Consider the following 15,982-nt stretch of genomic DNA (forward strand, 5'->3'; position numbering starts at 1 on the left):
GCCCCCAACCCTGTCCCTCACTGCTGGGCTCGCCTCAGCTGCCAAATCAAATTGCCTTCCCAAGCTGCATTCCTGACAGAAGGAAAGAGGCGAGACCCGAGAGGGGGGATTGGCGCGAGGCCTCCCTCCACCCAGGGCAGCGCACTTCCTCTGCCTGACGCTCATCCACGACGACTGGGAGCAGCTGATGCTGGAGAGAACCGCAGCCTCTGCAGGCAGCCAGGCATCTGCCCTTGCGCCTGCAGAACACACAAAGGGCAGGAGGAGAGGCCCGGAAGGCAGCGGGGTGGAGGGGGGGCTTGGGAGCATTCCCACCCCTGCAAAGCAGAAGCGGCCAGACTGGCTTGGCCTGGCCAGTCCCACCTCCCTCCCCTCCAGCTTCTTTTCACAGAGGGAAAGAACAACACCCCCCCTATGCTCCATTTTATGGCACAGGAGATGTGGGAGGCAGTCACTGCCCACCCACCCCCTTCCCCGGCCAGGCAGAAAAACAAGCCGAGCTACAAAGAGATCCCCTCCAAAGGGCACTTTGAGTGGGCCAGACCAACCGGCCTCTGCCCAGCTGAAGCCTTGGCACTTCAGACCCTGCCTCTCCCAACACTCTTGAGAGAGCAGAGTGTCTCTGCCAGTGCGTGGCATAACAGGACAGAGCCCGCCTAGTGGGTTCAGGGACGCACCCAACCCAAGGATGAAAAGTCACACACAGGGACACACAGGTGGAACCCCAAAGGTTGCCCAAGCTGCAGCTAGCCCAGGGCAAGTTCCCCATCATGGCACAATTCCAAGTGTTGGTGTTGACCTTTAAAGCCCTAAACAGCCTCGGCCCAGTATACCTGAAGGAGCGTCTCCAACCCCATCGTTCTGCCCGGAATCTAAGGTCCAGCGCTGAGGGCCTTTTGGCGGTTCCCTCATTGCGAGAAGCAAAGCTACAGGGAACCAGGCAGAGGGCCTTCTCGGTAGTGGCGCCTGCACTGTGGAACGTCCTCCTATCAGATGTCAAAGAGATAAACATCTACCTGACATTCAGAAGACATCTGATGGCAGCCCTGTTTGGGCAAGTTTTTAATGTGTGACATTTTAGTGTATTTCTGGTCTTTGTTGGAAGCCGCCCAGAGTGGCTGGGGAAACCCAGCCAGATGGGTGGGGTACAAATAAATTATTATTATTATTATTATTATTATTATTATTATTTCTTCCTTTTGCAAGTATCTCACCTTTCTCCTATCACAGAACCCAGGGTGGCAGCACACCTGTGGCTCCCAGGTTGCCGCTGCAAGCAGCACCAAGCAGCTGAGCAGAGCCACTGTGATTCACAAACACAACACATGCCAAATCCACCCCCTTCTCGATCTCCTCCATGCAGTTTGCAGTTTGGCTCATTTGCTCAAGTCCTCTGCATCCTTTTTGCTCAGCTGCCTGTTTCGTTCCCTGCTGTGCTCTGGGGTAGAATGTCGCTTTGAACTGCAGGAGGGGAGAAAGAGGTGGCTCATGGGTGAGCTTCTACAGCTATGTGCCAGAGCATTCAAGCAGCTGACTCCCCCAGACCCCCTCCCCACAATGCCACCCGCCCATAATCTGCCTCCTGACCCACACCCAGTGGGGGAGGATGGTACTCCCCTTCGGAAACTCTCCCCCTTGCAATCAGAAGACCTTGGCCCTAGGAGATACTACATATCAGTGAGCTGTGCAAATACACCTAAAGTCTCTCACCAAATCCTCAATCTCAGCCCATGCTAGGCACATCTCAGAAACTCTGTCTGTCTTACAGAGGAGCAATTTATGAAGAACGGGTGCCATACCAAAGGCATGCTGGAAGGAATGTGGGGAGGGAGGAGCCAGAGACCATAGAATCAGAATTGCAGAGTTGGAAGGGACCCTGAGGGTCATCTAGTCCAACCCCTGCAATGCAGGACCTCAACATGGAAAGATTGAGGACTAAATCATAACGGCTAACATAAACTTGTTAAGTACAATTCCTGCTGCTACACTAGCACTGGCAACATACCTGGAAGTGGGTTGAACCCAGTGCTATACAGAGGGGGAATCCACAAAAATGGCATTAAGAGCAATGCAGTCTCCACTCCCCATCCCAGCAAGAAATGCTAGGTTGTTCTTGCCATCAATGGAAAACTTGGTCACCTGTGCATGTGCGACACAAAGAGGTGGCTAAGAAGATCATCTTTGCAGCCAGTATCCCAACAAGGGAGAATTCACAAAGCCAGCATGACATGCAAGGCTTAGAAATGCAGCTGCCAGTTTTAATCGATCAAACTGCTTTGATTAACTGACGGAAGCCTCCGATTACCTGAATCAGCAAGACTGGGGGGGGGGGGGAGATTCCTCAACTCTTGGAGGAATTTGAAGCCCCACCCACACAGCCTTCTTCCACCCTCGTCTGAACAAGTCCTCCCCTCCCCAGGCTCGTTTCTTATTTCAACAGAATGCTTGTCCCCCAACAAGGAGAGGAAGAGCCACGTATAATTTCAATAGCTTTATAATGAGAAATAATTCTTTCAACATTAGTGGAGAAAGAAAGACTTATTGAGTTCCTAACTCTCTCCTATCTCCAAGTTTAAGCCATGCAAGCTTGCTTTCATCTGTATTTGGAGCCTAGAGCTCTTGACAATAATCAACAGAGAAGCTCAGGCCTAAATAGTTCAGCTGCCAATAGTTCATCAAGATTGTTGACCAAGCCTTCCAGGGCATCTGCCTCAGAATGCAGAGGAACTGTGGACTCCAAGCAATCACCACAATTGCTGCATTGGTTTAAAAACAAAACCAAGAGCTATGCCTCAGTACCATCCCAACAGAGAGGCATCTATTGGAGGTTCCACATCAATCAGTCCTGGAGCAGAGGAGAGCCCTGGAGGAATGTCTACTGTATGTGCAAAGATGGGACGGATTCTGTTAACTATGTTTGGGATAAGCGCGTCTGCAATCAAAACAGCCTGAAACTGCAAAGCCAGACTGATGATGATGATAATAATAATAATAATAATAATAATAATAATAATACAATTTATTTATACTCCGCCCATCTGGCTGGGTTTCCCCAGCCACTGAGGGCGGCTCCCAATCGAATATTAAAAACACAATACAGCATTAAACATTAAAAACTTCCCTAAACAGGGCTGCCTTCAAGCTATTTGCTTATTTCCTTGACATCTGAGGGGAGGGTGTTCCACAGGGCAGGCGCCACTACCGAGAAGGCCCTCTGCCTGGTTCCCTGTAACCTCACTTCTTGCAGTGAGGGAACCGCCAGAAGGCCCTCGACGCTGGATCTCAGCTGAATGGTGGGGGTGGAGATGCTCCTTCAGGTATACTGGGCCGAAGCCGTTTAGGGCTTTAAAGGTCAGCACCAACACTTTGAATTGTGCTTGGAAACATACTGGGAGCCAATGTAGGTCTCTCAGGACCAGTGTTATATGGTCCCGGCGGCCACTCCCTGTCACCAGTCTAGCTGCCGCATTCTCGATTAATTGCAATTTCTGAGTCACCTTCAAAGATAGCCCCACATAGAGCACACTGCAGTAGTCCAAGTGGGAGGTAACTATAGCATGCACCACTCTGGTGAGACAGTCTGCAGGCAGGTAGGGTCTCAGCCTGCATACCAGATGGAGCTGGTAGACAGCTGCCCTGGACACAGAATTGACCTGTGCCTCCATGGACAGCTGTGAGTCCAAAATGACTCCCATACTGCACACCTGATCCTTCAGGGGCACAGTTACCCCATTCAGGACCAGGGAGTCCTCCACACCAGCCCGCCCCCTGTCCCCCAAGAATAGTACTTCTGTCTTGTCAATTCATTAGCAGCCATCCAGAAGCTCAAAACAATTAAGGGTCAAGTCAACCTGCCCCTATTATTTATTTCATAAAATTTATATACCACTTGATTGTAAACAACAACAAAACCCTTAAAGGGCTTACAAAAAGGTGAAACAATAAAATCAAGGTGGGCCACAGGACACACCAAACTATCAAGCCCCTCCGTGTGATCCAACACAACACACACACACCCCACACACCCTTGTGGTTATTTGCCGTCTGCAGAGAGGTGTTAGCAACTTAGATATACAGTGGTACCTCGGGTTAAGAACTTAATTTGTTCTGGAGGTCCGTTCTTAACCTGAAACTGTTCTTAACCTGAAGCACCACTTTAGCTAATGGGGCCTCCCGCTGCCACTGCGCCACCGCCACACGATCTCCGTTCTCATCCTGAAGCAAAGTTCTTAACCCGAGGTACTATTTCTGGGTTAGCGGAGTCTGTAACCTGAAGCGTCTGTAACCCGAGGTACCGCTGTATAAGACAGGCACCAAATGGCTCCTTAAACCAGGGTTCCAGTCACCAAAACGGAATGCCTAGCTGCCATTTTGGGGCCAGGCGGCTCCTAAGTCATATTTTTCAATACGACTTTTTGGTTCCTGAAATTCATCCCGATTTTGCAGATAAAATATCAGATGGAATTCTACAGGATGTGCTGCTAGTGTGTGAAAACAGTCGAGGTCCAAGGATCCCCAGGCATGCACAACGAGATGACATCCTGGCACCCAGGCATCTTCACTTGGTCGCAAGTAGCTGACAGCCACATTCAAAATGTGCCTGGCACCTGGCAAATTTCTAACACTGCTGCAGAGGTTTGTGTGGCTGCTGGCCACCGTGTCTCCTTACAAATGCTGTACCTGCACATGCTCAAATCCATCCATCTGGCAGCCAGGTAGCATGTGAGGGCAGCTGGGAGGGGCAGCCTGGCCTCTTCACAATGAAGGGGAGGAGAGCCACAACAAACTGAGATGACAGCCCCAAAGGCAGGTTCCGTTCTAGGCTGCCCAAGCCGGAACAAGCCCTGGAAGTTAGTGGCAGCTGCTTCATTTAAGCACCAGCTAAGGGGCTGGTACCACCATGCTGCACTGAGGGCACACCCCCCCCCCCTGGAAGAGGCTGCTGAAGATTCAGAGGGGAGCATAACCAACTACCGTAACAGAGGTTAGAAGCAAGTCCGAGATGGGGAAGGAGGCCGGCGACTTGAAATGGATGTGAAGCTGATAAGAGTTAAACCTTATGAAAGATCCGGGAAGAGTTGTGTGACTCATCCAAACATGAGCCTCCAACCCCCTGTGAAGGGTCCAAAGAGCGTCCCTAAACTCTGTGTTAGAGCATCACATCCCTGCTCCATACTCCTTTAATCCAACATTGAATCACTGAATTGTAAAGTTGGAAGGGAACCCGTGGGTCCCTGCAAAGCAAGAATATGAGACTGTCCCATAAGGGGATTAAACCTGCAATCTTGGTGTTATCAGCACCCACTCTAACCAACTGAGCTACTGGCAGGGGTCTCAGGTCGCTGGCTGACACCTAAGAACGCTGCCCTCCCTTGGCGGACACCCACCCACGCACCAGTCTCCATCACTTCTGTGGCCAGGATCCTATCCATAAAACCAGTACAGCCTTGCTTCTCATTAGAAGCGGTTCTTGAGAACGGGGAGCGGCTGGGCTACATTAGCCCCCACCCTGGTCTCTCCCCTTTCAGCTGGGACCCCCTCATAAAAACAAGAGACAGCCGTTACTGGCATTTCCTCCCTTCAGAAAAAGGCTGTAAAATTTTCCAAGTGAAGCCAAAGATTGGGGGGGGGGGGGTTAGAAGAGAGAAGACGAGGAGGCTCAGCTCATTAGCAGCTGCATGGGGAGCCCCTGGAGCAGGGCAGGAATAGGAGGGAGGGACGCAGCCTTCTCCTCCTCCTCCTAATGCAAAACAGCTCAGTCCTGGGAGAGAAAATAAGAACCAGGCATAAAGCAAGAGGAGGAAGAAGAGGAGGGGGTAGTCCTTGGCTTCTCATCAAGCCCCCCTCCCATTCCAGGAGCCCCCCTCCCTCGTCCCCCCCCCCCCACCCTGGCCCTGTCGCAGACACATTGGCCAGCCTGAGATGAGCTGGCACCCGGCAGAGGAAATTCCAGCTCTGTTGCTTCTGGCAGCCAAGCTGGGCTTTGGCCACAGTCGCTTGGAAAGCCTCGACTCAGCACTTTTCTTGCCATGCAAAGAGCCGATTCCAAGCTGCACATCCCCCCCCCCCACCCAAGAAACACATACACATACTCTTCACCGCTCCCACCCCCAGCAGAGACCTCCACAAGCAACGCTGATTTGCTGGGCATTGCACCAGGCCCCAGAGACTTTAGGTGGCAGCTCCTGTTTGGGCTGGTGGGAGCTGGGCTTGCCTGCCTGGCCCAGTGGATTCCTTTGCCAGGGAGGAGTTCAAACCAGGCCACAGTCAAGCAGGCAGGCAGGACACAAGCTGCTTTCAGCCCGTCAACCCACCGCTGCTGGCCACTGGTGCAGCCGTGGCAGTTCCAGCCAGGCTCAACTCGTCTTGCCCAACTCCCAACAGCAACACCCTGAGGCCAAAGCCCAGCTGGCAAACGGTTCTTTCCCCCTCCTCCTCTTCCTCCTGGTTGTCTCAATAGGAGGCAGCCTGCTCTGGGTGAGGCCCAGCCACATTTGCGGGAGGAGCACTATCACAAGATGCCTGCAGAAATTTGGAATCCAGATGCAACAGAGGTAGCAATGGAATTCTATCAGTCCCCATACTCAATGGCTGGGAGGGCACATACGTCCTGTCTCGAAGGCTCAGTGGTACAGCATCTTAAGTTTGTCCCATCCTAAAACCCTGGGGAACCCACTGCCAGCCACTACTGATCTGGATGAACCAATGGGTCTGATTTAGTACAAGCCAGCTCTTTACATCCCTTCCTTCTCCACAAAGAGTTTTTACCCAGCCCTTTGGGCAAGGAGTATCCTGCTGGGACTGAGGATATCACCCTAGTATCATTCAACAGCTGAACCACCCCAGCAGAGTAAGGAACCCATTTGCAGCCATTCCCTGGATCAAATTCTACCTGCTCCCCTCTTGAAGATCAACACAAGAACAAACCTACCAATAAAGGTGGGGGGGGGGAAGGGAAAGAGGTGCACTAAAATTCTCCACGAGACAGCAAAGACAGAAACCCAGGAATCCATGAAGTGTCAAGGCAGAAGGGTCAGGGCAATTTTGAGCTGAAAGCAATGGAAACTGCTACCTTCATTAGCTACTGCTGAAATCCAAAAATGCCAGCCAGGTTTTTAGCCCTCCAAGTCCCACTTAGGCTGCCTGCTTGGGCCTAAAGCAGAAGATCAAGAAGATGATCAGAAAAGGACAAAAAGCAACCACGTTTCAACCTCTCACTCCCATGCTCCTGGCCATTTTCTGAGTTTTAACCAATATATACTGCAGGGACAAGTGTGTTGTGCCTAGCAGTTGGAGCAAGCTCACACACTTTGCCCACTCAACAGTTCACATCTTCATTGTTTTGGCCTCAGCACCCCTTCCCCAAAGCCAAATGCTCATCTTCACACCACAGAGGCATGTGTGTGGCGGAGGCTGCAGTCTACAACCCCACAACTAGAGGCAGAAAACAAGACCAGGAGAATCTCAGGAGTTCAGTGGCAGAGGGACTTGGTCCAGCCCAAGACAGGAGGGGGCACAATGGAAACACACTCAAAGCCTAAGCATGCAGCCGCTTCGAAGGAGAGGCAACGCAATACCAGGAGACACACAGTGTCTGCTACAAACAGTGCCAAGAAAGAGAACATGCAAAGGAATTGAGGGGGGGGGATGCTGTCCTCAGACATTCAGCAAACAGAGCCTGTGGCTCAGCAAACAGTGCACATGGCCACCCACAAGGCCTTACAGCTCAGTCCCGGATATGCTCCCTGCCAGGGCACCTTTAGAGTCCTGAAGATGGAACAGGCAGCACCCTCCTTAGTGCCAGGTGAGAGATCATTAGCATGAGTGATCCAGAGAATAGCAACAGTCCTATGAGTCCAGATGACTGGAAAGCACCAGCTGTAGCATGGACAGGTCTCTCTCACCACCAACAGCCACAGTGCCCATTTGGCTAAATGGAATTCTGCTCCCCTCGCCCTCCCCAGCCACATCTACCAAAATAAAGAATATGATTTTTTGCACCCATAATGAGGTAGGCTAACCCAGCCCATCCAACATCCCTGTCAAGGCTGGGCCAAGGCTTTTTGGTTATGCAAAGAGTGGGGCCACACAATCTGAGAGGTGCACCCCGGGACCCCACAGCGTCACATGCAATTTGTGGATGCATCTCTCAGGTGCATGTCTCTTTGTCGCTGGCACTCCTGAACCTATGACAAGATGACTAGCTGGTGCCAATAAGCAGCCTTGTCTGCAGACCACCTCCCTGGTGGCAGAAGCAGCACCTTGACACCACAGGGGGTGGGGGAAGGGCAGAGAAACAGGCCAAAGATCTGAGTGGAGGGAAGCCAGATGATTCCCAGGAAGTTGGAAGTTTTGTGCCGCTGCTAGCAGCCTGCAAGTGCCTGCCTGCCACCTAGGGCTGCAATCATCCTGTGCAGGCAAAGTGTGGGGAGAAGAAGACTCCCAGAACATTGTGGAACTTACTCTGGATCACCCTGCCCAAATCTGCCAGGAAAGAATCACACCCCAGTGCAAGCAGAGGCAAAAGCACAAATCAGGTAGCCCAGTTGCCCAAAGCAGACTTGCCAGTCACTTCCAGGTTGGTCACCTGCAGAAAGCAATAAGAGCCTTCAGGTAGCCTGGCAGGGGAAACCGATAACCTCTCTGCTTTTTCTTGACCCATACAACTAGCCCAGGTGTATAAAGGCAAGAACTCTGTGGCATTACAAGTAAGGCTGCCAAGACAGTTTTGGCAGCCTGGGACTCAGTGGCCCCCAGGCCCAGCCTAGCAACCCAAGAGCTGGCCCGTTTCATGACTCCGAGTCAGCCTCCTCCATGCAGCAGCTACCTTCAACTGGGTCAATTCCTGAAACCACCTTGCTTGGGTCCAAAGACCATCCCCCTAACAGGTCACCTGCCCCAACTGCCAGGGAAAATGTTAAAACATTTCAAAGCCATCCCTCAGCTCCAGACTTGTGAGGTTTATTATGGTAGCGCACCAAGACACAGCTTGTTCTCACAGGCAGAAGATCACAATCCAAACCCTAACCCGCCTACAGCCAGGAAATAAGTGCCAGGCAGCTCTCCATTCAGAGGTCAAAGAGGGCTCCTGGACAGAGACATCACCACTGCTCTGTTCAAGTCACACACAACCACGTGGCTTGTTCCAGGCCCAGCATGGCAGTGGCACACCAAGGAAGCTCACAAATAGACCTTGCCCAGGGCTGGTTCCTCTTGTTGGGAAGGCCAGCAGGAGAGAGATCCTCCAGGCAGAAGATGACAAAACTACATGGGATTTGGTGGCAAAGGGCACTGCTGGACACCACAACCACATGGCTCTTACCACAGGAGGGCTTTAGTCCCACCTGGAAACACCCCCCAGAAGCCAGGAGGAGTTTGAGTTCAACATCTGGAGAAGACAGGGCCAGGTTCTGGCACCCAAAGGCTTTCCTGATTTCTTCTCCCCAGCTCCACACGCAACCCCCTGTAAAAACCTCCTGCCAAGATGCAGCTTCCCCTCCGAGGGTCTCAGCCAATGGCACCATTGCCATCGTTGCCCTAAGGAGCGCCAGGTGAGCTGCTCCACAGTGGCCGGCTGCTCGCACCGAAAGGCAGGGGAGCAGGCACGCTGCCCCCGTCCCAGCCACGCCGGGAGCCAAGCAGCCACCCCTGCCGCTGCCAGCGGAGCCGCAGCAACAGGAGCTCTGTCCCGTCTTGCCTGCGAGAGGGACGAGTCACGTCCCCGACGCGCAGGCCTCCTTCCTGCGAGCAGACGGTGCCCAGAGGCCATGCACGAAGGCCTCACCTTGCCCGCCGCCGTCTCGGGGGCAGCCCCCGGGCTCGGGCTGCTCGAGGCCCGCCGAGGCAGCCCAGGCGCGGCCCAAGCATGCAAGCAAGCAGCCTGCTCGGCGCTCGCCTGGCACCGCGGCTCCAGACAATGCCCCGCTCGGCCCAGGGCGCTCCGCCGCCGCCGCTTACCTGCTCAGGAGAGGCCGCCGCGGGGCTCGCCCATGGCCGCCGCAGGAGCACCGCGGTTGCTGCTGCTCGGCAAGGCGGGGGGACAGGCGGGACGCGCGGCGGCGGCGGCGGCCGGTCCTTCCCTTCTCCTCCTCTTCCTCCAGCGCCGCCGGGCCGCCTCTTTCGCTTTCACTTGCCGGGCCGCGCCGCGGAGGCGGCTCCCGCGTCGCCCCTTCGCGCTGCCGCTGCGCCTGGCCCGGCCTCGCCCTGCCCAGAAGACGCCGCCGGTGCCAACGGGCAGCGCCCGCCGCCGCGTCCGCCTGCCTCTGCCCGCCTCCGACTGCTCATTTGGGGGGAAGAGAAGCGCTCGCTCCGCTTCAGACGAGGAGCTACTCCAGGCAGGCGCCGACGCCGCCGTGTCAAAATAAGAGCCGCTTCCTCCGCCTCCTCCTCCTCCTGGTTCCGCTTTGGCGAGGCCTCCCAGCGGCCTGTCGGGGACCAGCACCCGGCTGGCAGCGAGAAGGGCGGGCGGGCGAGCCGCGAATTCGGCGCCCCCAGGCCCGGCACAGCTGCCCAGACAGAGGAGGCGCCGCCCCGTACTCCTGCTTGGAAGGGGGCGCTCCACCTGGGAGCCCCCGGCGGCAAGCGAGCAGGCTGGCTTCCTCGACGGACTGCAAGCTGCAGCGCCCTTGGCTGCCACCAAGCACCGCCCGCTCTGGGGAGCGCCGTAGCCCACGGCTGGCTGGAAGGGCCACCGAAGCGGGTTGCTGTCACCATCCGCCTGCCTTGCGTAACGCCGTCGCAGGCGGGAGGACAAGCCCAGCCCACCCGAGCGATTCCCGGCCGCTCTCCTCAGTGGGCGGCCCAGAGCGAGCTCGGCCGTCGCAAGGACCGCTTGGGGCTTCCCCCCATCGTCGTCGCAGCTGGTTCAGAGGACAATTTTGAGGGCAAACGCAAAGACTGGGTGTTCGACGGCTCTGTTTCATTGGCGTGCGCGGGCCCTGGAGGAGAGTAAGGGCACGTGCGCGCCCCGTCGTTAGAAGTCGCCAACAAGGATCCAGCTTAAGGAAGCGATCAAAGTCTGCACGTGTTGTGAGGCAGGGCGAAGGAGAGCCTTTTCTCACGAGTGACGGCGTCACATCCTTGAACCAACCACGCAAGTGTGATTACAAGTGTGGTTCCAGGTCGTTTATAAGCCAGGCTTAGCGCGTGGACATGACTTGGTGGACACATAAGGGTGCCCGTTGCGTTGAAAGAGAAAGGCAGCTTTAGAAAGTGACGGAACCCTTTAAATACCCAGAGATCCGGCTGCCCGTCGCTGTTTTGTGCCGAAGATAAACAGGGACGGCGGCGCACGTGGCGGGTGGGAGAAGGGAAGCGAGTGACTTAATCGGGGAACCCAGGAGTCCGGGCTGCCTGGCTGCTTCTTTCCTGCCCGGTCGCGGGAAAGAGACGGGGCGGGACCCCGAGTCCTCCGAGTATTTGCGGGCTCGGCCGGCGCAGGAAATTTTGGCAGGCGCTCTTAGCTGGGACTCTTATCCTGACAGGGCGCCCTCCTCCCAGGTCGGGCCCGGAGACGTCGGCAAAGCCGCGCCAGTAAAGCGGGGGGCGGGCGCCTGCAGCTGCGCTCTCCCTCCCTCCCTCCCTCCGTGCAAGAGCGGAGCCCGCGAGGGCGGCCGCGGGAGAATCGCAGGAAGAGCCTTCCTGGGACGCCTCCGGGCTCTCGGGATGCCCTGGTGCAGCCTCTATTGAGGCGCGGCTGGTTCCTTGGCGGCCAGGCCGGGCCCCCGCTCCCTCCAGCGGAGTCGAGCAGCACCCAACGGACTGAAAGGAGACAGAGAGCGCGCCGCCTGGCGCCCAAGGCTCGGCTAGCAGCGCCTCCGCCGTCTGTCCCGCGCTGCTACCCCCAGGCGGGGAAGGGAGCGGCTTCCCCACCGGCAGCCGCTGGTGCGTCCCGTCGGAGCCAGAACACACACCCAGCGGAGCCTGCTGGCAATGCCAGGTCCCAGCCGGGCAACGGATGAAATAAATAAAGGTGCCTCTGAGCGTGTGCAGAGTGGTTTTCTGACCTCATTGAGCAGCCAGGCCCAGCGCACCTGAAAATAAAAAGTGGCTTCCAGGTGTGATGTGGGCAGAAGGAAATCATGGCAGGTTCTGGCATCTTGTTCTTGCTGGGGTGGGGAGATGATCGGGGACTGAAGCAGAAGGTTTAGACATAACAAAATTAAAAAAAAAATCCTTCCAGTAGCACCTTAGAGACCAACTAAGTTATTGGTATGAGCTTTCATGTGCAGTGTGCATGCACACGAAAGCTCATACCTATAACAAACTTAGTTGGTCTCTAAGGTGCTACTTGAAGGAATTTTATTTTATTTTATTTTGACTACGGCAGACCAACACGGCTACCTACCTGGTTTAGACATAGACGGACACTCCATTAAAAGTGCTTTGCTGTCATGGCAAGCTTACTGTTATTTCATATATCTGGGAGTTTTAAGGCTGTTTTTCCTTGCTGTGAGAACCAGGTCAATAAAGCATCTTGAAATTTGTGGGGAACTACCCCTCGAATTGAGGCCCCAAAGGCCTTTTTGGAGCTGGAACCCCAGTCTGGGTCCTTTGAAAGCCCACTCACTGCTGCCTCCCTCCGTGAGCTTCATTGCAAAGAGCAGCGAGGTGAGGCAAGCCTGCAGGTTTCAGATGTTCTGCTGGTGGAGGATGGAGGCCTCTCATTGCCTCTCCAGCCCCTTGGGCTCCCCTTGACCCCTGTTACCACGCACCCTTCTGCTGCCAGGTCTCAGGGGCCTCTGCAACCTCTGCAGAAAGAAGACAAGGAAAGGGTGTCTTTAGGATGCTGGTGATATAGTGAGAATCCTGTTCCCATGGCAACAGGAGGATTCAGTGGAAGAAAAGGGGATGTAAATCGGATTATCAGGTGGGGGGGATGTGGAAGGCCTGACAGGGCCAGAGAACAGCCACCTGCAGCTTCTGCCGCCTCCTCCTCCTCCTCTCAGTCCCTTGTCCCCATTCTGGGTCTCTGTGCCAGCATCTCCAGCCCTGAATGCCAATAGCCTCCCTTTTGCCAGTGGTCTCTAGGCTGCTGCAGAGATCCTGGGTCCAGTACCTCCCTGATGGCAGGTCCAGGGTCTGCTGAGGGTGGGAAAGGAACTGTGGGTTAAAGGCCCTGAGTCAGAGAAACACAAAACTGCTCTTTAGCTCACTTCCCAAGAGACTCCTAGAATGTGGGTGGAGATCTCCCTGCTGTAATGTTATGGCTTTCACCTGTGACATGTAGATGTGTAACAGGAAGGGGATGCAGAGCATGTGCCCAGGTGAGCACTCTTGAGACCAGACAAGGGGCTCCAGGATGACACGTCAGCTTCACAATTGTTTTCTGGAGGGGGGATCGGCTCTGGAACATCTAAAAGTGACAGCAGAAGTGAGACTGCATTTGAGGATGTGCAGAGTGCCCTCCCTTCATGTAGCCCCTACTTGCCTGGACTGGAGCAGAGCCCCCAAGCCAAAAGGTTTTGAGATTGTTGGTTGGACGTGTGGCTTCACAGCCATATTCTATTTCAAAGTTAGCTGCTCTGTGCCTGCAGCAAGAAAAAACCAAGCAAAGGCCAAGCCAGAGTCCATCCAATGTCCAATTTGTGGGAAAAGCAAGAAGTACTAGGAGGCGGAGATCAAGCATCATCACGGCTGGTGTGTGTGTGTAAAAAAAAAAAAAGCATGCTGCTCCTTTAAATGTGCCTAAAGTGTTGTCAGTAGATCTGCCGAGGTGGAAGACTTAATCCCCCTGCTCCCTCCAAGACCCTCTCAGCCACTGTGATGGGATAATTAGATGCGAGGGCTCAGTGCAGACGATGCTCCAGTCGCCTAGCAACTAATGGTTCCCATGGAAATGGCAAACCACAGCCTCCGAAGCAGTAAGTGAGCAGTGCAGCAGCAGAGCAGGGCAGGGAGAGATGCCTTGACTCTTCGCTCTGATCCTCCGCTCCTCCTGCAGAGGCCTGGAGGTATTACGGGAAGAGGGGGAGTGGAGGGGGCGCTTCACAGTGTCCCTCTTTCCAGCTGCAGGGAGAGGGAGGGGAGTGGCTGTGGATAGTCATGAGCTCTCCCTCTGCGCCCCCCCCCATCTCACACTTCAAGCACCCGTAGCAACAGAAGAGGGCTCCAGTGCCCCCTTGCACCCAGCTGCCAGTGTTCCTACCTTTTCACTTACAACCTTGTTGCAGAAAAATGAATTTAGTAGAAAGGAAGTAGGTGAAGCTTTTTCCCAGCACTTTTTCCTGTTCCTGGAGAAGCTTCCCCTGGTTTGTTTTCCCATGTCAGGCTGCTGTTGAAAGTGCAAGAGCAGGGAAGAGGCAACACAAGCAGATGTTGCCCTGTCCACATCTGCATGCAATGCAGTTGCGGCAACACAGGCTGCCATCAACCCCAGGCAACGCTCTGGGTCCTGCTGAAGGAGGATCTGGGCTTTGCAAGGGGGAAGGACAAGCACCTGTTCTGCATGCAAGAAGGACCCTGGTGTCTTCAGGTGGGGCTGGGGAATATAATCTCTGCTTTAAATCCTGATGGTGGCTGAGTGTGCTTTCAATGGTGTGCATGCTGCCCTCAGGTTTGGCTCTTCCGCCACTCTGCAGGCTGATTCCACCCCCCCCCCCAATACACACACACAAAGAATGAGCCATTCATAGCAACAGTTTCTCTTGTCCCCCCAAGCCCTTCCAGAGTGGCTCAGCAGGACATCCTCCCAAAGAGGCCACCAAGGCGGTGTTGGGAGGGACAGCACACCTCCCCAGTCAAGTAGCTCTCCCCCACTCACCTCCCCAAGTTGCTGGAAGGTAAGGTGCTTTCCACCCATAAAACAGAATCAAAGACTGGCAATTAAAATAAGGCTGTAATCCTAAACGTGCTTACTTGAAAGTTGAGCCCCCCCTACCAAAGTCAGTAAGTCAAATGTCAAGGGAAGTCTTTTCATAGTCAAAGTGTGAAATACATACTGCCGGTGTCAAGTATGTTTATTGATTTATATCCCACCCTTGCTCCCACAAGAGCCCAGGTCAGCAAACAACAAGTGATTAAACATATTTTTTAAACAAACAAACAAACAAACAAACAAGTAACACAGATGCAGACTGGGAAAGATCTCAGCTTAGTAGGCACTGAAAAGAAAACAGACAGTGCCTGTCTAATACAGTATTCAAGAGGATGGAATTCCTCACGGCAGGTGCCACCACACTAAAGGCCCAGTTCCTACCTACTACATTGTGAAGGACAGACCTATGGATAAAATGGTATTTGCAGGAGGCTCCTGCCTGCAGACAGAGGCATACCTAGGCTCATTTGCACCTTGGCAAGGAGCTGTATTGGCATCTCTGAAGCCAGGAGAGACCATGGATAAGAAACTCAGAAAGTTTGCTTTTTGTTGCCTTTAGAGCTCCATCAGCCACTTTCTCCATGACCATCGAGTTCAAATCTGCTCTGCTCTGCCTTCCCCCTCCCTGCATCTTCCACTGGTCTGTCTGTCTGTCTGCCTTCCTGCCTTCCTCCCTCAACTCATTGTCTCCCCTTCTTCCTCCATCTTTCTTTCCTCTGAGCCCCGCTGAACACTCCACCTACACTTCTAATAGCACTGCCTGCCGACTGGGGAGAGGGCCCCCACAGGCTTGCTGCAAAGGCCCATGTCAGCCGCCAGATTCCTCTGCCAAGGCACCCAGAGCAGCCTGCACACATCGCCCAACCACCCAGAGCAGCAGAGGAGTGGCCCAGGGAACCCGCAAGGGGGCAAGAGGGCTTCTAGCCACTTGGAGCCAGAGTGGAGAGATGCCATGTTTTTTGCCCCCCCAGGCCTGCACCTTTGGTGCACCTAACTAGATACTGTATTGTTATGTACTGAATTGAATAGGATCCAAACTGCAGCAGTCTGATTGGTCCTAGAACAATAGGATCCAAAAGGCAGCAGTCTGATTGGTCCTAGAACAATGCAGCAGTATGATTGGTTGGCAGGAACCACCCAATCATGCTCCAGATAGAAGTGAATCCA

General features: G+C 54.4%; 1 protein-coding gene across 3 annotated transcripts in view; it reads right to left on the reverse strand.

The window, feature by feature from the left end:
* The window catches only part of BCL9L (BCL9 like), a 46,013-nt gene extending 35,931 nt beyond the window's left edge, over nt 1-10,082 (reverse strand). For all 3 annotated transcript variants that reach the window (XM_083713895.1, XM_083713894.1, XM_083713893.1), the window contains exon 1: nt 9,958-10,082. The gene's annotated coding sequence lies outside the window, so the exon portion shown is untranslated. The remainder of the gene's footprint in view (nt 1-9,957) is intronic.
* Between the last annotated feature and the right edge of the window lie 5,900 nt (nt 10,083-15,982).

The sequence above is a fragment of the Podarcis gaigeae genome, assembly GCF_964106915.1.
Source record: "Podarcis gaigeae genome assembly, chromosome: 15".
Taxonomy (NCBI): domain Eukaryota; kingdom Metazoa; phylum Chordata; class Lepidosauria; order Squamata; family Lacertidae; genus Podarcis; species Podarcis gaigeae.